Genomic DNA, 27,189 nt, shown 5'->3' on the forward strand with positions numbered 1-27,189 from the left:
TATATATGTATATATATATATATATATACCTATGACGGTTACATATATATATGTAACCGGAAATTTGTGAAATCTAGGAATTGTACACAATTCTTAGGAAATGTATGTTATTCCGAGGTTATGTATAAAATATTGGGTAAATGTCTAGATGATGGGTGGGATCGAAGGAGGAGGTCTCCCTCACCACTGTACCATAAAAAGTTCGTGTCGGTCTCACCCCCATAAAAAGTTATGGGGGTTAGATGGGAGTGGGGGAAGGGGGTCGAAAGAGGGTGACCACCTGCTTAAAACCCCATAAAAAGTTTGCGGCGGTCTCACCCCCATAAAAAGTTATGGGGGTTAGATGGGAGTGGGGGAAGGGGGTCGAAAGAGGGTGACCACCTGCTTAAAACCCCATAAAAAGTTTGCGGCGGTCTCACCCCCATAAAAAGTTATGGGGGTTAGATGGGAGTGGGGGAAGGGGGTCGAAAGAGGGTGACCACCTGCTTAAAACCCCATAAAAAGTTTGCGGCGGTCTCACCCCCATAAAAAGTTATGGGGGTTAGATGGGAGTGGGGGAAGGGGGTCGAAAGAGGGTGACCACCTGCTTAAAACCCCATAAAAAGTTTGCGGCGGTCTCACCCCCATAAAAAGTTATGGGGGTTGAAGGTTGATTATTTTGTCAATTTTCATACACTATAATTCAAATAAAATTCAATAAAAAAATATTTTCAGACGGGTGGAGGTGGGGGATCGAAAGAGGGTGGTCACTTGAACAAAACCCGACAATCTAACCTAACCTAACCTAACCTACCCCATTGGTAAAGATATTTAAATAATGTTTTATATAACTTTCTCAATATTTTTATGTATTTTTCCATTAGTTTTACCTTTGAATATTGTTTAAGAATGACTATATAAATATTTACATGCCTAGAAATGTATAAAAATTGGTATATTTATTAACTTTGAACCCCCATAACTTTTTATGGTACAGTGGTGGAGACCTCTTTCGATCTTCCCCACCCCCACCCCCGAAGGATGAGCGTGGAGACAGTCAGCCGTTTCACCACCCTAACTTATTTCAGAATTCTAATTTTTTAATTCTGTATATTAATCCTCGATTATTATTATTCTCATTTCTCATATGATTTTTTATATTAAGTGCTATAGTAACTTTAAATATTTAATTTGAATGAACCTACTAATTACTTACTCTTACTGATATAGAAATCTAATTTTATTCAGTATGATTTTTATGTTAAAATTAAATTGACATTCAAAAATAATCAACATTTCGAACACATTCTGTACATCATCACAATTCGAGGCGTTTATATAAATAGGACACCCTGTATATCGGCATCTTCTTTCAACAATACTATTCTTCTTCGATGGTACCGATTGAGACTGGCATTTCGCTTGGACGAATCAGACAAGATAAAAGTGCCGAGTGGATTTTGTACTTCGGCGTAGTCATAAAAAGAAAAGTTGGCAAAAAGTGCAGCCAAAAGAGAACCTATCGATTACTAAGAATCCATTAATGAACCGGTTCGGCAACAATGGTAAATTCGATACCAAACTTCAAGTATAAAACTGTCGCGGTTAGGTCTTCATATTAAATATAAAGACGGTCGTTCAGTGTTTATTAAGACCGACACGAGAAACATTATATCCCTTTTTGAATAATCGTGCTTTTTTATCACTTATTTTATTATAATATCAATGGCAGCATCTAATTACATGATTAAAAATTACCATGAAGTTCAATTGTGAACATGAACAAGAAAGTGTAAGACAAAGATACTCAATGACATTTTTGATTATTAATTGTGGTTAATATGAAATATTAATGCGAAAATTCGTTTTCAATTATCCATCCACTACAAACTACCTTAGGTTAATGAAGGAAAATTTACCGGGTTCGATTCCCGGCGGGGGGTGTGACAACAGCAACAAAAATTTTCCCTCATTAACTTGAAGTAGTTTAAAATTAAAAATGAATTTTCACATTAATATTACAAAGATACTCACTCTCGATTTTTTTAATATTGAATTACTTTTTTGTAAATTACCCATTCTAATCTTAGTTAGAAGTTATTAACTGAAATAAGTAATCAACTTGAAATTCACCCATAATATATGTAAATCCTTGGACTAGACATAATAAATAATGTAACAAAACATTCATACCTTTGATTTTAATTGATCATTTTTAAAGAAGTCGAATCGAAATATCGTTTGGTTTTGACATAGGACATGCATCGGTTCGATAATCGTGAATCAAGGTTAACCTTAAACCTTTTCCTTGACGTATTCTAATGTCGGTATGCGTGTATCTGTGTGGAAGTCTCCATCTATTAGTGAGGAGATCCAATGTCATGTCCTCGATCTTGTCAAGGCGCTTGTTATATTATGACAAGAAAATTTTTTATCGGCTGACATTAAATCAATTATGATCTATTTCATTGTTTATTGTTACATTACCTTTGCTACCATACCAACAAAACCATGTAATTTGATCACATCCCATTTAAATCAATGACTGATATATTTGTATCTTATGTATATTACACTACATTCATAAACTCGCATGTTATTTAAATTTATACACGATATCAGAATACACTTTTCTTTTTACAATTGAGTTAAGACCAATTTACCATGACCGTACAGGTACCTGCCGCCTTGTAAAAAAGAGAGCTTAGAAGATTCGTACGTCCCCGTCATCATAAGGTCGTCAGTCCTAAGACTGGTTGGACACGCACCTCTACTCTTTCCTATCCTGAGCTAATCTTCGCATTTCCCCAAAACCAGAACAACCCACATCTTGTAACTATTTGCGAACAGTAATCTAATGTAGGTCTACCTTTACCCCTCCTAACTCCCGTTCTCATCTAATATGTCTCTGACTGGACCTTCAAACTTGAGGTGTCCTACTAACCTATCTCGCCTATTTCTTATTGACTTCCATAGAGTCCTCTGTTCTCCTATTCTTTCTAATACCTCTTCATTTCTAACCTTCTCTATCCATGGTATCCTCATCATTCGCCTGTAACATCACATTTCGAACGCTTCTAACTTTTTTTTTCGCAACCCCACCGACCATATTTCACACCCGTACAACGCCGCGCTCCAAACATACACCTTTAACAAACTTTTTGGAATTTCTAAATTAACCGTTCTCGAACATAGTGTTATTTAAAGCTACCTCTAACTCCTCCTTGCTAAATGCTAATACTGCCATATCATCTGCAAATCTAAGCATACTAATTGTTTGTCCCTGTATATCTATCCCTATAGTTGTACTGTCTTTAATTATGTTGATTGTGTCTTCGATGTATAGATTAAAAAGTAGCGGCGATAGTGTGCATCCCTGTCTGACTTCCTTCCTAATATTTACTTCTCTACGTTGCAACCCCAGCTCTATAACTGCCTGTTGCTCTTTATATAAACTAAGTATCACTCTTCTATCTTTGTAATTCATCCCTATATTTTTAGGTATATTTACCATCTTGTTCCATTAAACATTGTCAAAAGCTTTTTCTAAATCTACAAATCCCATTTCATTCTTTTTTCGATGGTTTTTTTATTGGTACCCCTAAAATGGCTTCTCGCGTTCTTCTATTTCATACATCCCCAATGCCAAGAAAATTGAAATGATTAAGGTAGTGTACAATTTAAAAATCATCCACCAGAATATTTCTTCAAGGATGGCACCAATCCAAAAATAACCTCTGTCTTTTTTGTTTCCAGGGGCAGCTATCCCCTCCTTCCTTTTGCTATGCACTTGTATCTATACGAAATTATTGTGGTGAAATTTTACTCTATTGCTTAACGTGTTATGTTTGGTTACTTAGATTCCCTCCTAGATATTTCAGTAGGAAATTTCAGGTTCTCCAAAAATAGTCCTATCCACTTTCTTCTTAATCGGCCACTTCTTCCGAATGATACTGGTACATTTTACTGTCCAAACGTTTTTGAAGTACCCTGTACAAGCTTTTGAGAATTTCTAACTTACAAATACACATCATCTCTCATTCGAAAAATTAAAATCCAATTAAGTATATGGGAAAAGGTCATGTACCTACAACATTCTTTCAAAGCCAGATAAGTGCATTTATGTTTATAGATAATAATGTCATTGATAAAATTGTTTGTACTCTACGTAGTCTTAAGATTGTATGATTCTTAATGTAATAAAGACCATGATATAATAGAAAGGTGGCACATCTCTTAGAACCTCTCCTACTCATGTGTCAATTTCAACTTAACTAACGAGACGTTGACGACCCAGTCATGGTGGTATAACTGTACCCTTTGGATATTAAGAAAATATACAGTCCTTTATCAGCCCACACTAGGCAGCGTGAGAAGAATCAAGGTGGAGTTTGCACACTAATGTGACTTTGGATGAGGATGACGTTGTACAATTGCAAAATGTAGCTCAAAAAGTTTAATTTAAAATATACCTACATTAACGAATTAATAAATGAAACACTAAACATGCTCGTATAAACTTTTCGAAGCTGAAAATAGTTAGGACATTTTGTATTGTTGTTACACATGTTGGATCATTAAATTATCTACTCAAATTATCGCAGCAACGGAAATGGGTCAAAATTTAACCTTTTTTCAAATTTCAGGCTTCCTAGCAGCATAAAATAGAATTATCTGTGATTCTGGCAACGTGCTCAAATTCTGCTTGTCTTGTATCTCTTTCTGTTACACATCAATTGGTGTAATGTTATTCCTCCTTCTTTATTAGTGCCGCTGCAATTTCTACCTGACATCTCTCTTCTATGTTTACGATATTCCCTAAAACGTCTGTCGTGAGTTAAAGTAGGCTTTCTGTCAGCGACGACTCTAGTCTAGTTAGTAAGTTGAAAGAAGAAAGTAAATGCGACACTTTTATTGCGAACTGTCATCCTAACTATAGTCACTACAAATGGAGAACAGTTAGAATGCAAGGCATGACCCTGGAGATTTAGGCCATTGCTTAGCATTTGGAACGACACCGGTCCGATTCTAGGCCTAACTCCCTTTGTCCAAATATTTCTGCAATTTCCTTGAATCACAGGCAGTATCTAATAATATTCAACAGATAACATCTTTCACTTTTCTTTTGTTTTCATTTCGACTGTCTTATTTAGCCCATCATCCATCCATTCACTTGATTCCTAAAAGGAGGTTGAATAGAATCATTCGCCCAGGTCTCCATAGTAGTCCAGAGAGACCCCCAGCCCACCAAACATTAATAGTTGGTGGGAATGAAAAACGTCTGACGTGAGTAAAAGTAAGCGTACTGTCAGCGCAACCGCTCTAGCCTAGTTAGTAAGTCGAAACAAGAAAGTAAATGCGACAGTTTTATAGCGGACTATGCCAATTTTGAGCATCCCTTTATAGTCACTACAAACGAAGAACAGTTAGAACGCACTCTATGACCTGGAGGTTTAGGCCATTGCATGGCATTCGGAACGACACCGATCCGATTCTAGGCCCAAATCCCTTTGTCCAAATATTTCTGCAATTTCCTTGAATCACAGGCAGATGCTGGGATAGTATCTAACAATATTTAACAAATAAAATCTTTCACTTTTCTTTTGTCTTCATTTCGACCATCTTATCTGTCCCATCATCCGTCCATTCGCTTGATTCCTAAAAGGAAGTTAAAAAGAATCATTCTCCCAGATCTCCAGAGTAGTCCAGAGAGACCGCCAGCCCACCAAACATTAATAGTTGGTGGGAATAAAAAACGTCTGTCGTGAGTAAAAGTAGGCGTTCTGTCAGCGACGGATCTAGTCTAGTTAGTAAGTCGAAACAAGAAAGTAAACGCGACAGTTTTATAGCGGACTATGCCAATTTTGAGCATCCCTTTATAGTCACTACAAACGGAGAACAGTTAGAACGCACTCTATGACCTGGAGGTTTAGGCCATTGCTTAGCATTCGGAACGACACCGGTCCGATTCTGGGCCCAAATCCCTTGTCCAAATATTTCTGCAATTTCCTTGAATCACAGGCAGATGCTGGGATAGTATCTAACAATATTTAACAAATAAAATCTTTCACTTTTCTTTTGTCTTCATTTCGACCGTCTTATCTGTCCCATCAATCGTCCATGCGCTTGATTCCTAAAAGGAGGTTGAAAAGAATCATTCGCCCAGATCTCCAGGGTAGTCCACAGAGACCGCCAACCCAACAAACATTAACTTCAGACACGCACCTCCACTTCTTTCTATCTCCACATCCTACCTATATAAATATTTGCGAAAAATGATCTAAACTAGGTCTGCCCTTATTAACTCTTGCTGGTGCTTTTAATAAGCATTCATGTCTAAAAAGGTGTCCCACCAACCTATCTTGCCTTTTTTCCACAGCGTCCTCTGACCTCACAATCAGTATACAAGAAACTTATCGGTTTTCATGTCCATGTACGCGTTGTTTCCTCGTGCTTAAGCTATGCGAGTAATTCTCGATTATTATTACAATAATAATGTGTAATCGACAAACTGGAACACTAAATACACATACGCACGTATGTAATGATCTGTGTGGCGGGTTAAAGATCCTGATTCTTATACCATTAAGTGCTTTGCGCAACAATAACAGCTAATAAGGTCGTAAGTATTTCGAATATAAAATGTCGGAATTTGCGTTGGTGGACATATACAGACACATACACACACTCGTACACGAGCTACGTTATGTATCGTAGTAATTGTAACAGAAGTAACTGATATGGCAATTTTACATGCACGAATGCCTTAGATAACCACCACTACTACCACTACACCATGCAGCGCTACCACCACACCAGGAAACGGCGCGGCGACGTCCGGCGTGGTTGTGTCTAATGGATAGGACAAGATTTCAGGAACAATACTGAAAGAGATAAACCGATGGAATTGCACCTACACGGGAGGTGAACGCAGAAGGAAAACCAACTAACATTTCCAGGTTCGGGACTTTTCCTGTTAATTACAATGGGCAGTAACGAGGAGCACCGGACACCTGGTCGCATTGGGTTCATTACCTGAAGAAAAATTGCTAACAAAATCAACCGATAATGGCAGTGGCGTACACATAAATGAAACGGAACTCGATCAACAGCATCAAGATAAATTAGGCGATTCAATAATCACATCAAATATTATTAAATGACTATAACACCAGACTTTTTGTAGATACCTCGGAGGCTATTGATTAAAAAAAAAAATATTAAAATTGTTTACTAACAGATCTGACAGTCGATTGGGGTCGAAGGTTGAAGATTGTTACGCCTCTTACTAGATCACAAGTAAATGTAGATAAACACAAAAGATAAATATTCGATTATTGAATAATGTCGATGCGCTGCGTGTAATTCGCCTTAAATGAATCGAAAAATTATAGAGCGAGCAATTTAGAGACTTGAAGAGTCGACAAACGAGAAAGAAACTCCAACTTGAGACTCAATTCTTATAAAAGTGCAGAATTTACGTAAAAAACAATTTACTCATATAATTATAGGTCGTGCCAATATTCTGCGTTGAATATGATCCCAAGAAAATTTTATGGAATTTTTTACCAAGACTGGCGTGGAGATACTATACTTTCAGATACGTAATAATGTCGGCTAGCTTTTTTTTCGAAAAAATCCCTTTTTTTACAATATTACCATTCTCTATAGAAATACACCTTCTGTACTTTCGTCCATGCACAACATGGCAACCATGAATATGAAAACTATTTGGACGAAAAGCAATCGGATGTATTTTTTTAAAAATTGTCAATTCATTTTTTTGGGGTTTTTATTGGTGTGCACCTTTGCTCCAAACGGGCCACATTTTAATTTTTAAAATGAATTTGATAACTTTAAAATTTTACCTGAAGTCTGATACGCGTGACTTAAAATGCAATCGAATATTGAGTAAAAAAGATATAGAGTTCAATATCTAACACGAATAAATATTTGATATTAATTTCAATTTGAAACCACTACACATTCTTGAGAAAAAAGGATTTGACAGACAGAAGAACTACAAAATGATGTCGTGAGGGTTTTATTTCTTTATTATGAGATACGGACCTTAAAATTGATAGACAGTTTGTTTTTTTATCAAAATAACGAAGATTATGTGAATATTAGTTCAGACAAATAGTATTTACTTTGGAAAAAAATTACCAAGAAACACAAACGTAATCAAGGCAACTACCTTTTTCGTAAAATTTCTATGAATGTCTGCGTTTGTACATGTAGGTATAATATAACGCTTAAGACAAAGATAACGGTAAACATTAAATGTCTGAAACTGAATATTTGCACGTTTACCTATATACAAAGACGTTCCAAACGCTTCTTTTATGACTTGTTGTCATCCAATCTAATGTTAGTAGCATTTTAATTTGATTTTTACGACACTTTTAACAGTAAAAAGTAATAACCGGCTGAGTGTTTGTGAAAAACCATTTCTACTTTTTTCATCACCTACCTCAACGTCTGTCGGATATGAAATCCGTTATCTTTTGGTATTATACATGCTGATGCTCGCTTAAGATAACGATTTTTATTTATTAATACTATCTTTTAGTAACACACACGAAATTGTCATTACATGACTAAATTTTTTATAGGCGTGTAAAGAAATAACAACATATTTAATGATAATAATATGGCATTCGAGACGATTAATTTACATAAGTGTAATAAAAAAATTTAAACATTAAAATAAAGGTAACAAAATAATTTTTAATTGTGCTCTTTTTCGTAAAAAAATCTATATACATATGTACAGTGTGTTTACTTAAGTTGGCAGGGTATGGAACACTTTTTTATTATTAATTTTACGAAAAATGCCCTGCTTGGTCTAAAATGTACAATAACATGATCAGACTTAATAAATAATTTATCAGTCGCATACAAGTTTTGGCACAAAATATGAAATTTGTGTAATAGCTGGAACTGTATTAAAGACTTCTGTCATTTTTCAATAATAAAGGTACTTCACTGTTTTTTTGTGCCAAAATTTGAATATGACACTAACAAATTGTTAAGTCTAACAATGTCATTATGTGCTTTAGACCATGCAGGACTTTCTATAAAGATTAATAATAAAAAAGTTTCCCACATGCTGTCAACTTAAATAGACACACTGTATATGATATTGGGTTGTTCTAGTTTTAGGGAAATGCGAAGATTAGCTCAGGATAGGAAAGAGTGGAGGTGCGTGTCCAATCAGTCTTAGGACTGACGACCTTATGATGATGATGACGTATATAATGTAATGTATATTTATCTGTTCATTTCGATATTACAACAATTTTAGTTTTAGTTATACTCACATAAATACTTATGTGAATCAAGCCAGTAACAAAATGACTATTAAAAAGTAGCCACTTATCCTTCAAGTCATCAACATATCCAAGACGGGTTTTTGTTGAGGTTTTTGTCTGATTACGAGAGAATTAAGTTAACCGATACACAATGGAAGCTAATTTACCATATTCTTTTTTGTTACACACACATTTGTTCGATTATTATAAGAATATATTCGAAGGTCGAGCAAGAGTTTTTACAATTTTTCAAACAGACGAATTTCATACTTCATATTTACATATGTGAGCATTACTTTTTTTCAACTATTAGTATAACTATAGGTGATTAAGCGGTGTACGGATAATATATCTGTAGTTTAATAATTAAAACAGGTTGGTATCGCGTATATTCGAAATTGGACTAATGTATTTTGCCTAAAAATAACTAACGATAAGAAGAAAAGTATTATATTATAGTATTGCATCGGTAGGGATTAGAACTAGGATCGCCTGCGTGGCAGGAAAGGATTCTACCACCAGCATCTAAGATTGTGCTGATTGATCCATGGAAAGAAATTTGTTACATGTGACGACAAAAATATCAAAATGACGGACAAGGGTGAAGTAGAATCTTGATTAATTCTGATTATTTCAGAAATAGGATAATTCAAGCAATTTAAGGGGTGAAAAATGCTTTATTTAATATATAATCACATATCACACCAACGTTTCGCTTTATGACGTTAAAGCTTTTCAGAATAGATTATACAGGTCAAATATAAGGTATGTCAGAGTTGCAGAAAATATAGTCAATACAAAAATCCTAAAGAAAAGTAAAACAAAAATATTGGTATGCAAGGGAAGAAAAATTAAGGAAAGAGCGAATATAAAGATAGTAGACGAAAAATTAGAAGAAGTGGCTGATTTTCGGTATCTAGGAAGTCAGATAAGTCAGGACTGAAGGAGTAATAGGGATATAAAGCAGATGATAGCGCAGGGTCGAGTCGCCTTCAATGAAGTAATGAGGATACCGTGGATAGAGAAGGTTAGAAATGAAGAGGTATTAGAAAGAGTACGAGAACAGAGGACTCTATGGAAGTCAATAAGAAATAGACGACATAGATTGGTAGGACACCTTCTCAGGCATATTATGAATGACGCCTTTTTGCATTTGTTTTTGTTTACCTAACCCCCGTCCGTCATTCCATTTTCCTAAGTCCCGTACCCCTCTAAATTTTCGGAGAATTATCATGAAGAAAGAAACAAAACAGGGTACTTTCGCCTTCTCAAGTTACCGTAAAATGTGGTTTTGTGGGTTTACCAACGGCTACCAAACATCATGGTAGAAAAAGTGACAATGCACTAAAATGTTCTTGAATATTCGTAGCGTTGTCCACAGGTAGAGTGAACTGCATCAGAAGCCCCACTAATGTTTATGCGACAACGTCATGGTAAATCACAGATGCGGCGAAAATTAAACAAATATTACTAACAGACAAGAAATATAAGTTAAGAATATATTTTTAATAGCAACAAGTATGAGATAATAAAATAAATAATGTTGGTGCTGCTTAACGTCAATCATGGTACATATATGGCCTTTGAAGGATAACGAAAGTGAAAGCATGAACAGAGAAAGTGGCTGGTCACCTTTCTTGTTTATACTACTTCGATATGCATCGTATTGTGGTTCCTCTAAAAACAATTACTGACAACAGAAAAATACTCTGCGTTTATCTCATGAGGTTTTCTTAAGTGCATGATGTTTATATTTAAGGTGCGGTAGTAGCTCTCGCATTTTCACCATTTATTTCCTACTAGCTAACCACAACCCTCTTCAATGGATTGACATTCTTACTTATTTTAAATTAGTGTTAGGTGGTTGATTTGCAAGTCAAAACTCATACCAGACTGGAGAAATTCCGAACATTTGAAGGTCAAGTTACTTTTTTTAATGAAAATATATATTTTTGACCTCGACAGTAGAAAGGGTGGGACAATCAGTAAGATCCTTAAAACTGATTTCCTCTTAATTTTCTATATTCCGAACGATTTTTGTAATTATTTTTGTCTATTTTACTCCTGTCTGCTTCTGTTTCAACTCACGTGCTCACCCTTCAGAAGCATTAAGAATTAAGCATCTCGAGGCCTACGTTTAGCTAAACTTTTCTGTTGCAATTGTTGAAATTGGTTTTAAAACATTATCGTAAGTTGTACAAACTTAATTCACTGTTGTTTTAATGAGTCCATGGTAAAAAAAAGTTGAATTCCAAAGCATGCCTACTTATTCATAGAAAAGCTATTTTGAAAAAAGTCGTTCCTGTACCAATGGGTGTAAAAGCATCTGGCAATAAGAAGCTTGCATTGTATTAGTTTCAGATCGTAATGTTTATGGTCGGTTAGATAAACCGTCCAAAGAGGGCGGTGGTTCTCCATTTGGTCTCACTCTTATACGGCTCGGTCTTATACGTTACTAGTAAAGACACGTTAATGTTAGCTGCTTTACGATTGGCAGTTATTGAAGGTTCATAAATTGCATTTAAATATACGATCCATTCCTTTAGCCGTTTGATATCTCGGTGTGTCGATGTTACGAGTAAAACGGCGAATCGCTATTGTAAACGTATCTGCACCAAGTGGCCCAGGAGCGTACCAACATACCTTCACGATAAATCACTGCATAACAGGCTCTAAAACTAACCCCTGAGGGCTTTGTTCCTAACATGACCCTTTAATGTTATGAGGATTTAAGACGATTTAAAGGAATTATATTACTATGCGTTAATAGGCTATTAATCTTTACTAACAAGCACATTATACATATTAAGTAACGTAAACAATTTTAATTGCGTTTCAAAATTAAGATCATGTTGGACGGGCATACGATAAAATTTTGCAGCCTTTCACTAATTTCGACAAAATTGTTCAAAAATCACTACTGCAGCTAAGTATAGCCATAATCTTTGTTATGTTGTGATATGTTAATTTCGAATTTGTAAAATATATTACTTTCTTTTTAATTTCGTTTAGGCCCTTACTTCACAGTTTATGTGTGCCGCTAATCTGTCGTGTTTCTTCAATAATATTAATCTCGTTGGAAAAACACAGTTGAACTTCTACGTTCATTTTCCGAATTTACATAAGAGCATTTGGGGTTTGTGCCTAGGACCACAAACCCCCCCCCCCACACAAGATTATGTTGAATCATAATTTCTTTTTATATTAATGTAAATAATCCAATATGGCCTACTATTAATAATATACTATATACTACTACTAATATACCAAACCCAAAAAAAAATCAACAGTAAAATACATTGGAAAATTTTGGGGGATATCTAAATCGGGGTTTCTGAGAATTAATAAAACTTTTGGAAACATATTTTTTATAAGTACAGTATTTTGTATACTCTATTATAGGAGCCCTTCGCTACAGTATTCGTGCTCCAACAATAAGGTGGAAAATCAGTGTACTTCACTCAGGCAATTCCAGCATTGCTACAACAATTCTCTATGTGAGACAGGTGGGTGTGGATATTTAGCTGTTCAACGTAAATTCACTTGATGTATTAGTAAAAGTTTCCGATGCCACAAGTCTCGTCCAATGATTTTATTCAAAACATTCCAGTACCTTAGTCATGTTGTGGCGACCCGACTGTCTCGTGCCAGTTCGCGCCACACACCCCACTGGTCTCCAGATGTTTAAGAGAGCACGTTGTCAGCCTTACTGACGAGTCCAGGCATACTCTCGGTACGAAACATCTTTTCTCACTTTTTAGCAGACAACGAGATATCTACATTAGTGACCCTGACAACGAACAAAAAACCCAGTAGCTTCCCTACTATCTCCGCATCCTCCACGCTGGATACTCGCAAACGCTGCTAACCCCACAAACGCAACTCGCTCAAACTTCTCGATCATCGCCCTTGCATCTCGACGATCATCGCGCACATAGCAACGCGCCCCGCGTCTCTCAAAAAAGAACGTGGAGAATTGGGAGATCCATGACAGCTTCTCAACTTCGCCCTTCTCGCCTTCCGACTCGACATCTTCGGTATCGTCTCTCCTCTTTCGCCCTCGTCAAAACTGGGCGGGGAGTCCTGTGGCGACTCGTTTGTCTCGCGCCACACACCCTACAAGTCTCCAGATGTATAAGGCAGAATGCACGTTGTCATCTTTACTGATGAGTCCAGGCGTGCTCTCGGTACGAAACATCTCTTCTCATTTTTCAGTAGACAACGAGATATCTACAATGTGAACGGTGTCACAATGAACTTTTTCGATGTTTTTGGTTTTTTTTGCACATATAGCACAAGTACCTTTCATTTTTTTTACCACTTGTGACCATATTATATATGTTATAGTCAAAGGCCGAAATTTAGGCGCTTGGCGGAATTACTGGTCAATTCTAGGTCTGCCTAACGCTTTTAGGTAAATATATTGCAATTCAGGACTACCCAAACGTACCATAACCTAATTATCTATTTCAGTTAAGGATTTCCTTAGTTGCAATCTAATCTTAACTTGTATTTCGGGGTTTGCCGAAAGGTGATGGTCAAACCTAGGATAGACTAGTCATTCCGCAGAGCGCCTATGATTTAATAATAAACACGATACCCGAATACTATTTTTTTTGTCATAATGAACTAAGAAAGCAGAATTTCAAGACCTCAGATCAACGCAAGCACTACTATCGTCTTTAAGCATATAGATTTAAGTATTAGTATACATATTTACGTATTCAAAATAGTATTCATACGGTCATCAGTCCGACGACTGGTTTGACACGCACCTCCACTCTTCATCCATTCTAATCCAATCTTCGCATTTCCTGAAAAAAACACCATTCTCCATTCCTAACTGATTCACCTCTGGCTTTTTTAGATCCCGTTCCTGATGCTCCACATATATCTGTAACCAGCCCTTCATGTCTCATAAGATGTCCTAGCATCATATCTCTCCTTTTGCTTATTGACATCCAAAGCGTCCTTTCTAATGCCTCCTCATTCCTAATCGTTCCTATCCATAGTCATCTTCATTATCCGCCTCTAACTCCAGATGTCCAACTCTTCTAACCTTTCCGTCGCACCCATCATCCACGTACACCTTTCACAATCTTTTTCGAAATTTTAAATTAACCCTTTCCTATTTTGTATTTCAGCAGCTCTCATCTCTTATCGTCAAAACGATACCCGCAAAGGTGTTTACTATCACGTGTTCGTTAGCTCCTGCGGTGGCGTTTCGACTGTGTACGCAGTATCGGCAAACAAAACTACAGCTGTCTACGTTCGTGTCCTATTGTGTTTTATGTACATTCGTAATTGTTCAAGGATAATTTATAACGCATAAATTATAATTTATACGTTCCTCGAAACCCCTTCAATCAGACAGGCTACTGCGGTGGCGGTAAAAAAGCAAATTACCAACGTCCTTATGTATGAACACTCGGCGAGCTGTAAACATCTGCGGGAATTAGATTCACGTTTGCTTTTTAGATTTTTAACGCTTACAGCCGCACCAACTCGGCGGCGAACGGCAAAAAATCCATCGGCAGTCTTAGCGTACGATATTATTAAAGGTCCTTCAAAATATCTAAATATGAATAGTCTAGCCTGTGGGACCTATAGGGACTGTGTTGTAAAGTAGATGAAAGGAGATATTCTCATATGAATCCGTCTCATTGTTTTTCGTTATATTTTGAGAACATTTTCAGAACGTGTCATAGCCTAACTCTGGGTAAAATAAGTGAGGAACTCTTCAATCATTACAGATAATCGTGGTAGGCTGGAAGGATAAATGTAAATAGAACTAAGACACCTTTTTAATACAAGATTTCTGTTTAAATTTACAACATGCTTTATGATTTAGAAGTAGAAACCGTTGTAGATACGAAACCAAGGATATCAAAGCGTTGAGTCACTCTTAACAAAAAGGAATTACTTTTGTGCTCGAGAACTAACAAGTTCAAAATTCGTGAAGATTTTGAAGTGTATTTCAAAATCATGGTTCTGTGCGAGTGCAAAACGTACACGATGAGCACATCAGAAAAGAAAACGTTGGAAGAAGAACAAAGGGTGTTATGGAAATCAATAAGGAAGAGGGCAGATAAGATGGTAAGGCATCTTCCGATACGTAAAGGTCTAAAATTAGAAACATACTAAAAGCAGAAACAGAAGTAAAAGAAGGTAAACGAAGATCTAAATTAGATCACTCTTAGCGAGTACTTAGAGATGTGGAATGCTCTAGTTTTCGGGAAATGCGAAGATTGGCTCAAGACAGTAAGTCTCCATCCCTTCCTATCATGAGCAAATTCAACTAATCTCTGTGATAATAACTATTTCATTTTTACAGTTGAAACAAATTGAAGAAGGAATGTAAATTATAAATAATACGAGAAACCACATTGTTGGCTTATCCCATCATACGGTTCTCCGAATTTTTCTGCATCCTTGCGTTAGTTACCCTTTATACTAGCCACTTTCTACTATTTCTTGATACATTTTCAATGTCTCTATACATATTTATTATTTCGTAACGTATGTCTAAGTGTAGATGTATTGCCCCAATTAAACGGTATTTCTATCTTAAGTAATAACAGAAATCAATTAAAGTTCTCGTGCCGTTGAGGTGTTAGTTATTTATTTGAGATGCCAGCCGTTCCGACACCATTAAAAATTAATCGACTTTTATCGATGTGTCTATCTGTCTGATCCTTATGCTGGCATTATAGGTACGGTATCGTAGATTTTACCTGACAAAACAACTTACATAATACCAGATAACACTTGTCAGATAACAGAAACCACATATCTATATACAGTTTAATACGCTACAATTAGACTTGTTAATTGTCTCAAAGCAAAAAAAATTAGCTCTTGTTATACTGGATTTGCGTGTTTGATGTGGCTTAATGTCCCTGTACTCTATTTATACAATCGTAGAATTACACATACAAGAATAATGCAGGACACTAGTAATTCTGTTACCAGGGGTTTGAAAGTTGTTGTTAAGTAATTTTGTGTTTCTAAAACTAGAAATGCTATGAGTTTTGATTGATTGACTGTAGTTTATGAGCTACGCTTAATCCTTATTTAATCATGCATATCATAGGTCAGTACAGAGTATTATTCCATTGATAAATCTGTTAGTTTCTAGACGGATATTTTCCTAGATACTGGACTGGACCTCCAGGGACTGTATCCTGACTGACGCGTAGCCCTGATCTAAATCCGTTTGACTTCTTTGTATGAGGCCGTATGTAACAGCACGTGTATCAAACGCCAGTGCACAACGGTAATGATTTCGGCGACCGAAGAGGAACGCTGCAAATGAAGTACGCCAAACGCTAGACGTTTTTGCTCGACTCAGAAATAATTTTTGTAGTGTACCGTACATACGTAACGTGTGTGTTCACTGGTATTTAATTTTAATTTAATTTTTTCTGAAGAGATAGGGCTAACCTCAATGGTGGATTGGAAATTTGACAAAGTTACTGTTATCTATCCAGAGGATATTAATTTACCTATTACTGTTTACATAACGTTAATTTTTCCTTTCTTTTGTGTTCTCAACACTATGTCAAGTACTACTACTTTAAGTAGTACTCCATACTATAGCAAAGTAATTATTTAATTAATGGCATCTAAAGATTATTGCTGCTGATATTTACTTTAGTAGTCGTTCGACAATCGTCACTGTTTACATTTATCATCAAGGTAGTTGCATAGTTGTTATTTGTATTTCTCTATACGTTGCCAATTCACGTCCAGGGCCGGGTTAGGATTACTACTTCGTCTGGTTTTCTTACAAACAGTTCTGACATATTTTTTTTATAAAATTCTCAATTTATTTTTAATAGGAATATGTCAGAATATACCTGAGTTAAATATCAATTTTTGTAACGTTGATTTTTCTTGGATTCAGACTTACCAACTAAAACGTTGTCACCTAAATATTATTCATCTGGTAACATTTTCTTTCTTCCACGAAATTCAGAAGCTTTCGTGTTTGCAGTTACCAGTCCTCCTTGCTATTCATCATTCGTACGAGAACACGTTGTAAAATGCCGTAACACGCTACCACAAAAGAATGAACATACATAACCACCAATAAAATTCAACACCTTACATTTTCTGGGGAAGTTTCAATGAGACAACAAGGTCCATAAAACACCTCGAAACAAGCATCGGTAGTAATACAAATTCTCCGGTCGTGCTGAATACTATATATGATTCTGTTCGCGAGTAAAACACAAACTTGCACGACGTATAAATATCACAGTCTGCAAATGGTTTTTGTCAAGAGGGAATGTGTTTAGGAGTGACTTTAAAATAAAGTTAAACATTTCGCCGACAAAGATTCGTGATGCGGGGCACGTAAAGTCGCTTATTTCGGTTGAAGTCTACTGAAATTGGGTTTTTGTCATGTTAGCGCGGAAAGCTCGTTTCGCATGCTATGAAATAGGGAAGAAATGGCCTCTTTTCAGCCGTGTTTTATCGGGTTGTTCGGAAAGTCATTTCGTTTTTTCCCGACAGAGGATTTAATTGTATTCTTTTGCACCCAACTTCACATTTAAGCCGTATAATTTTTATATGCTTTGAGAGCTCATATAGCAAGGCTTGTGTGTGAAAAATTCCAATTAATTCTACGCAGTAGTTTTTGGTTGGTGCCCTTTTAAATATGGAGAGCGATAAGCAGCATTTTCGACATATCTTACTGTTTTACTACAGAAAGGGTAAAAATGCTGTTCAAGCCAGAAAGAAATTGACTGATGTGTATGGAGAAGGTGTGTTGACAGTACGCCAGTGCCAGAACTGGTTCGCTAAATTTCGATCCGGCAATTTTGATGTCGAAGATGCACCACGTTCGGGAAGGCCGGTTGAAGCTGATAAAGACGCGATAAAGGCATTAGTTGATGTGAACCGGCGAATAACAACACGTGAGATCGGATTGAGGTTAAATTTATCAAATTCAACAGTTTATGACCACTTGAAAGGCCTGGGATTATCCTCGAAGCTCGATGTATGGGTTCCCCATGTTCTCACAGAGAGAAATCTGTGTCGCCGCATTGACGTCTGCGATTCGCTTCTCAAACGTCACGAAAATGATCCGTTTTTGAAGCGCATCATCACTGGGGACGAAAAATGGGTTGTATACAACAACGTCAAACGCAAGAGGTCATGGAGCAAAAAAGATGAACCGGCTCAAACCATTTCCAAAGCCGATATTCACCAAAAAAAGGTGATGCTGTCTGTTTGGTGGGATTTTAAAGGAATCGTTTTTTTTTAGCTTTTACCGGATAACACAACGATTAATTCGGAAGTCTACTGTCATCAGCTGGACAAACTGAATGATGCACTTCAACAGAAAAGGTCAGAACTAATCAACAGGAAAGGTGTAGTGTTTCACCAAGACAACGCGAGACCTCACACAAGTTTGGTCACTCGCCAAAAGCTTTTACAGCTTGAATGGGATACAATGCTACACCCACCATATTCTCCAGACCTGGCACCATCGGATTATTATTTGTTCCGGTCACTCCAAAATTTTTTAGACGGTAAAACCTTCACCTCAAATGAGGAGGTCAAAAACCTCCTCGATCAGTTTTTTGCCAGCAAAGACCAAAAATTTTATGAGCGTGGAATTATGCTACTACCAGAAAGATGGCAAAAGGTGTTGGACCAGAACGGTCAATATATAATTTAATAAAGTATTTGTTTATTATACGAAAACTGTCTTTCATTTCCACAAAAAAAAACGAAATGACTTTCCGAACAACCTTATAGTTGGGACGAAATAAAATTAGTCTTTTGAACGCATGCGCTCAAGTTTATGGGCATGCGCAGAAATCAGTTGTTCAATGACAATGTCTTTCTAACCTCTAAATCATTTACTCTTATTTCGCCAAATATCAATGTAATGACGAGCTTTCCGCACAAAAATGACAAAAAATAGTATACGTACCTCTGTCTGAAAAGTAGATACTTTAGACTACGTGTCGGTCTGTCACACGTAGTCTGAAATATCCACTTTTCAGACTTCGATACGTAATGTACTATTACGTCACCGGCATGCTCTCCAGCGTCTGCACGAACCAGTCTAAAAAGTAATGGCTGAAGTTAGCAACGGTATACATGCAGGTAACCTTTTAGCCATTTTTGACTACCAGAAGCATTTCTTTTTCCATTTAATCGATAAAATATCCAATCCATGCTACTTAAACTTTTATTAAATGATTGTTTTTACAAACTACTTGACGTACAAGGAAAATTAACTTTGTACACGACGTTTACACCTGACTGTATTATTTACCACAGCAATGGTCTTACTATTGCGCACTTATATGCATGCACATCATTTTGCGGGTGGTCGTACACATGCGCATGCATGTACATGTATGCGTGCACATATGTGTATATTCTTTTAAAAGGACACCTATAATTTATTCACAAGCCTTTTGTTACAAGTTACTTTAGAGCCTTTATAAAATACAAAGGCATGCGCTTAATAATGGCCGCAAGTCAAAGACCCTAACGCAAATACGCACAGGTAGGTGCACCACGAGGTCTAGGTATACATATGGACGTCCAGAGGTGGAAGGTGAAGTGTCACAGTCAAGTAGTAATTTCTCTAGGAATTACGTGGAATCCTTTAATGCCATTTACCTGAATTAACACGAACGCCGGCCATATCGTTAAATAAGGCTTGATAAGTTATTAACACTTCTAAATGTTTCTTGCAGACTTAAGGGTGGTGGGAGAACACGGATACGAAAACGGACAGAAATATATTCATATCTACAGGATGTTCTCTATAGAAGTGAAGTAAAACAATTCACTTGATGTTGGGTAGTGAGAACTGCTTGAAAATGTTGTTACTTATAAAGAGGGATGACCGTTATTGAAGGAGACAAAACAACTACGATTACCTACTTACTTGTGATAAGCAAAAATGTTCTTGGTCTTGCAGATTTGTCTTGCATTGTCTTGGTCTTGCCAAACATCAAGACCTAGTCTTAATTATACTCACACGACCAAGATTAAACTCAGCAAGACCAAAATATTTCAAGAAACTAACTAAATTGTTATGGCAAAGCAAAAATTGCAATTTTCGATTGTAAATTACTAAATTTACCGTAGAAATAGTAGAATTTATTAGGTAACTTGTAATAATAATCTCACTTCTGACAAGTTTTTTTAAAAATTATTTCAAGTTTCTTAATTATTGCAATTTAATTTGTAACATCAATTAAAATACCTAGTGAATTCATTTCTGCTGGGATTAATTTTTACAAATTCGGGTTCAAATTGTAATTTTTATTATTTTCGCTTAGAAGCAGCAGGCTAGCGCTAGTTGGTTAAATTGTAAACATTGCTTTAATATTTAGGTAAATTTTCCTTTTTCATTTTCTCTGTGGAATATTATGATTTTNATAATATTATACATTGACAAGCTGTATAATCAGTTCATTAAACTCATTCGATCATTTATTTTTTGTAAATAGGTACACAAATACGGACCTGCCATAACAGGTGTACAATACGTTATAACAGAAAAAACTATTTTCAAAATAAGACAAACTACCATACTTAGAAACTTTAATGAACTTTTGAAAAGATAAATATTAAGCTTTTTATAAGAAACTAAAACCATTTTCTATATATAAGATTGTCCCTGGGACCACAAGGATTTTTCCCATATCTTTTCAAAGTTTCGATAATTCAGCATCATTTAGCTGATTACATTTATGAGATTTAGCATTATGGACTCTTAAATGCAAATTATTTAATTAGGTAACTATTCTACGACGTATATATTTGTGCCATGCGAGCTTGGACTATAATAACGACTTTCATCCCTATTATAAAGTGAACCGTTAGGGTAAATGCCGTTTTCACACTTAGGTGCAGGACAGTTGCTTTTTACAGATTTTTATCAACACAAAAATCTTGGAATTTTCGGGAACTAAGACGGTAATGTAATGTTACGGGTTGCAAATTATTTAAAACTGGTACAAACATCAAGAAATAGGAACATTTATCATTATTTCGAGGCGGACCTGATTCTATCTAATACTGAAAAAAGTTTTTTTACCGCACTCACATTTGCGCCCCCCGGAGCCTACGGCCCATTTACCCCTCCCTCTCCATCCACGCCATTGAACCGAATTTCTATTCCCTCGAAGGTTTTATTAAGGGTTGAAATTTTTGACAATTATTTCCAATTTTATATACACACTAGCCAACGTATTATGGGCCTCTTGTATATACATACATACATAAATATTATATGAACAATGGTTTAAAATGCGGTAATATTGTATTTGAGTTGATAAAGTAATTTGATAACCACTAACATTCGTGGGAAACTTAAAGTTAATTTGCCAGTTACCAACTTCTTATTTGTAGGTCACTTTACTTCTCACAGTTTACCAAACGAGACGAAGTTAAACGTTCAAATACACCCTGTATAAATTTGCATAGTGGACCAAGAACAAGTTTTCTTCATATCTTTTTTTTTTGTTCATTCTGGTTCTGTTCATTCAAATGGTTTAGATTTACACTAAAGCTTTGACCAACAAACCGTTTGTGCATAACGTAACACTAAAATAATTAAAAAAAACATAGAGTATGTCACAATAAATGAAATGTAAGGTTAGGTATGTTTTTTTAGATGTCTACGAAATCATGGGTTTGTAGCTTTTATTCTGACTATTTTGATGTTGTCCATCGAATCTTGGTTTGAGTCGGTCAGGTTATTTACACTCTATCATCATCATTAGTGTCATATAGCTTTAATTGTTAAGTCGCCATTGAAGGTGTTTTCAACAAGAAACGGTGAATTGTCAGTAAAAAGTAAAAGTAAAGTTTATATTTATCAATTTGATTGAAAAATGTCTCGCTTGATATGCTTTGTTACTTTTGCATTGGTGACATTACGTTTGGGACACCCTGTATATTTATCAAAGGTTCCTAATCCGAAAGCACCTGTACATTAACTGAATGTAAGCGTTTGACATAACTCTTTCGCCAAATTCAACGTGTTAAAGATGAATATCTGGGCACTAAAGTTTGTTAATTCAAAATCAGATAGCACAATCCGAACTTCCTGTTCGGTAACTTTCCCTGTTACCAACCTACAACAAGAATATATAGGGTACATGGAGAACAATGCTACCACACTGAGGCCCCCAAACTAACGGCTTCTGTCAGCCCGCCTACAATACGATGTGACACCTCTGACAGATTGCATCGTAAATAACGTTTCTTAACTTTAACAAGTGCACTCGGTGCTATTATTCAGATTAAAGAATTATATCACACACACATTGTCATTTGAGAAACAAGAACGCTGCTAAATTGCCCGCAGCGTTTCCGCATTGAAAAAAGGTCTCGTGATTTTTCGATCGACGTGTCTCTGCCGATTGTTCTAATTATCGCAGCCTCAAAAGATCATGTACAGTTAAAACAACTCGGTTGAATGACACTTAAAAGAATTAATAGTATATGCTGACAGAATGAACAACACCCATAAAACTTATGTCCTTTTGCTCCATATTGTCTTTGATCTTTCTTCAGGCATCTAAAACTTTTGGCTGGTATGTTACGTTTAACGACCAAAAAGCCATAGAATCGACCACAAGGCGTTGTAACTTTTAGGGTTTGTTCGCAATAAAAAATTCGCGCCTTTGCACATCATAAAAAGAAATAAATGAACGGAACAGGTTCTGGCTATCAAATAAAAACCGCAACGCGAATGTGTTGTAGTTCATTAGATATATTCAGCATCGCGTTGTGATAATCGGAAAATGATATTTTGCAAATCCCAAATAATTCTAAATTCATTACTCAGATTACACAATGAATTCGTCGCTTGTTTATATTATACTATTAAGTTACCGCATGTCTACCGCAATATGTCTGCTTTAACTGCCATTCGGAATGTGTTATGACATTTCACAACACAACCTGAGAAAACATAACGCGTTGCAAAAGTGAGATCTATTTGTCCCTCAATGAACCTTTTGATAGATGAAAAGGAAGAAAAAGCTTCCTATTTTTTATAGTTGACGAGTTTTTAATATACTTCCTAAAATGTATTATTGTAATTAATTTTACCTGCTACAAATAACCTCAAATTAATGAAGAAAGTATCGCACTTCTTAAAAAGTCCAACAAAAAGCAATCGTAAAAGATTTATCAAAATTGCGATTGTAATGAATATCAAAGTAGTCGTTAATGTATAAAAAGAAGCTTCGTTTCATTTTAATGCTACCCATATCTTGGTTATAAATAGATAAACATAAAATAATAATCAATAAGAAGGACGTAGCTATCAGAAATTTAGTCCAGCTGTCATATGATTGAAGTATTGCTAATTGAAATGCAATATAATTTACACAAATGTTGGATTTTTAAGGTTCCATTCCTAAAAAGGAACCAAAGAACCCTTATAGAATCATCACTTTGTCTGTCTCTCAAGACTCTTATTCTAAGGAACCCGTTGAGGTGACTCTATGAAGTTAGCCCCCCATTTTTTAGATGTTTTCTGTTGTTCCAGATTGTTCTAAATTGTTCTCGAGTTTAAAGTCGATAAACCGATAAACATGGCGGTAAAATAAAAAAAAACTGTTTTTTGAATTCAATTTTCTTTGTTGTTCTGGACTGTTCTAGTTATTGCTCCAAATTATTAAAAACCTCCGAAAAAAATAAAAAGATATAATAAGAAATACAGCTGTAGTTCTCCTGAAAGAAACTGAATATATAAACTAAAAATAAACCAAAAAAAAACTGAAATCGGCAAAATAACGCCGCTTTATTCTTTTTTGCCATACTTTTTTATTTATTTTTTTTTTTTCGGACGGCTTTAATAATTTGGAATAATGTTTAGAACAATTAGAACAATCCAGAACAACAAAGGAAATAGAATTTATGAAGTTTTTTTATTTTGCCGCCATGTTTATCGATTTATCGGCTTTAAACTCTGAAACAATTTAGAACAAATGTTTAACAATCTGGAACAACAAAAAACAACTTAAAAATCGAAAAATGAGGGGCTAACTTCACAGAGGCCGTTGAGGTTTCATGTTGAAATTGATATCAAATACTCTTGTCTGCAATCCTTCGAAGCTGTGAAAAAATTAAATTTCTAGGTCAACGCAATCAGTAGGATATTTTCCGTTGACCTAGAATCATGAAATTTGGCAAAAAACAATGTCTTACAGCACAAATAAAGGAAAAAATACGAAAATCGTACTGTAATATTGTAATTATACTATTTGGGGACTGATTTTGGAAGTAAACTTAAAATATACTCAGAAGAATTGAGACTCGATTCCCATGATGGGCTAACTTTTTACATACCTACAAGTTTGTACGGAACCCTCGGTGCGTGAGTTCATTGATAAATTAATCATTTCATACATATCAACACAAAATTCGAAATTTCTAGGGATATTTAGGTTTACAGTTGTTACTAATCGTAAAACTGTTCCATGTTAAGATTAGGAGTAAAATGTGAACATTCCAAATGTTAGTAGCATATGCATAAAGAGAAACCTTTATAATTACATTTAAATTTTTATTGTTCTTTAACGACACCAAGTAATGAAAGACACCTAATATATATACTTTTAATCCTCAACAACAAATTTCCTGAAAATTGCAAAGCACCTACCATTTATCCAACGTTAATTGATGGACCTTAGTTCTAATAAATTATCTCAAACTGCTTTATAAAGCGTCATTTTCGAACTTAAACGCATTTTTAAACATCTCGGTGACCATAATGGCTACTAATTCCTGCATATTAACATTTTATTATAATTAGGAAAGTGTTTCGTAAAAGAAAAAGATGAATCGTAACAACCGCTGACTCTATTAAATCTTAATAGCGATTTATCAACGAAATGCCTGCACCGCGAGTTCGCTTGCTTGATAAAACGTTAAGAAAATAAAATGAGAAATAAAAAGAGAGTCATTAACGCCCATACAGTCCGAGGGCAAGAAGCGAGCTACATACATTCAACTGCTAATCACTCGCACTTTTTGCATTTTATTTTTATTTCGTTTAATTGCATCTTAATCTAAAACTGCAATTTGTACCGTTATTAATAAGTACCACATTCAGAGTGCGTAAGCGTTAAATAGGTGAGTTTAATATGAGAAATTACTGTTTTAAGTTCCATTCGTCAAGGGAAAATACTGTAATTCCATTTTGTGAAGGGATTAATATTAACGTATTGTAATGTTCGTGGGTTTAACAAAATTTACTTCTAAAACTGATAACGACAAAACTATTTATTTACACTAATTATTAATATATCATTATTCACTGCGCTATTTATCTCACTGCTATCACTGTCAATTTATTTCTCGACTCAATTCTGCAACGGTCAATTTATTTCTCCTCTCGCTGCGATCGTCTCTTCCTTTAAATACTCTTTTGTTTACTTTCGGGAACCTTCTGGAAACATCCGGATAGTTTACTTTTCCTTTGAACTATTTAACTGCTTTCCCCGAACGCAGGTACGACACATACATTTACGATTACGGCGCACATGAAGAAAGGCGCCCGGGGTTAGTCGGCGAATCGATAAGCCGTTCACGCACACGTGTGTCTGATCGCACACAAACACACTCGTGCTCGCTACGGTATTATGGACCCAACAAAATGCTCAAAAAGTTCGTTCTAGCTATGTGCAGAAAAGGCAAACAAACCGTTTCTCGTCTTAAACTATCCATATGCAGTTACAAAAAAAAAAAACAAATTGGGCAATGCAGGAGGTCATAGCATGCCATAGGCAGTCTCGATAAATTTTTGTATCAACGTTTCTACAGAAGGAAAATAGAAGAAAAAATAGCGTTATGAATGAAAATTAACTCACCGAGATATCCAGAAAATTTGGCTTCACTGAGAAACCTGAAAAATAACAGAAACAATTGAAAATAAAATGTTGTATTTTACCTGCAAGATGTATATTTGGAATGGCTAAAATCATGAAACCTTATTTAAAACTTAGAATATATAAATGATTCAGCCAAAACAGTAAGCATAACTAAATGTAAATTTTGGAATTCTGTAGTCAACTAACTCAGAATCTTTATATCTTTGGTCTGTTCGCCTATCTATCTTTATATCACAGCCTTCTTCGCTTTTCATTTCATTCCCGAAGAGTGAAATGTGTACATAGTTTATTTACCCCATTGAACATTAGCAAAGCCTTCCCCTCTCCGGTGTTAGGGGCTGCCCAAGTCATCGGAATGCTAAGGAAAAGGACAAGAAAAAAGCAAGAATTTCGTAAAAACACATGTCACCCTACTACACTTTGGGGTAATTTTATATAATTTATATTCGACATTGGCAGCCCCCATGCATAACTTTTTTTGAGGTTTCCTGTTCATCATCATTATCATAAGGTCGTCAGTCCTCTGACTGGTTGGACACGCACCTCCACTTTTTCCTATCCTGAGCTAATCTTTGCATTTTCTTATAACTAGAACATCCCACATCCTTAACCTTAACTTCTCTTGATTCCTGTTTCTCCTTCTAATATGTCTCTAACTAGCCTTTCATACCTGAGAAGTCACTTTTGTCAGCTATTTCATATTAACTTTCATAATCACCGCTATTCATATAAAAATAAAAGTTAAACTACGAAATTCTTTTCATAACCAGAAATTTTACAATTTTATTAGATACACATGACTAGAACAGAAGGACATTTGTGGGGCCCCAAGAGTTGGCGGTCAAGTCGGCATCGTTTGGGTCACCTTAGATCCACCTCTTTTTGTTATAATTATAATTTTTTACCGAGGAGTTAAGAGAATCCAATTATTGAAAAAACCCTGTCTGTCTGTGTCTATCGGAGGCTTTTCAACACCACAGAGCTCTTATTAGTGTCTGAGCTAAATT

At 35.7% G+C, this 27,189-nt stretch overlaps 1 long non-coding RNA gene across 1 annotated transcript in view; it reads right to left on the reverse strand.

Moving 5' to 3' along the window:
• LOC108737628 overlaps positions 1–27,189 on the reverse strand; it is a 77,861-nt gene that overhangs the window by 7,525 nt on the left and 43,147 nt on the right. Inside the window, exon 2 of the long non-coding RNA XR_001937884.1 lies at positions 26,162–26,196. This is a non-coding gene — a long non-coding RNA (uncharacterized LOC108737628). The remainder of the gene's footprint in view (positions 1–26,161; positions 26,197–27,189) is intronic.

Source organism: Agrilus planipennis, unplaced genomic scaffold (genome assembly GCF_000699045.2).
Source record: "Agrilus planipennis isolate EAB-ADULT unplaced genomic scaffold, Apla_2.0 scaffold14, whole genome shotgun sequence".
Lineage (NCBI taxonomy): Eukaryota > Metazoa > Arthropoda > Insecta > Coleoptera > Buprestidae > Agrilus > Agrilus planipennis.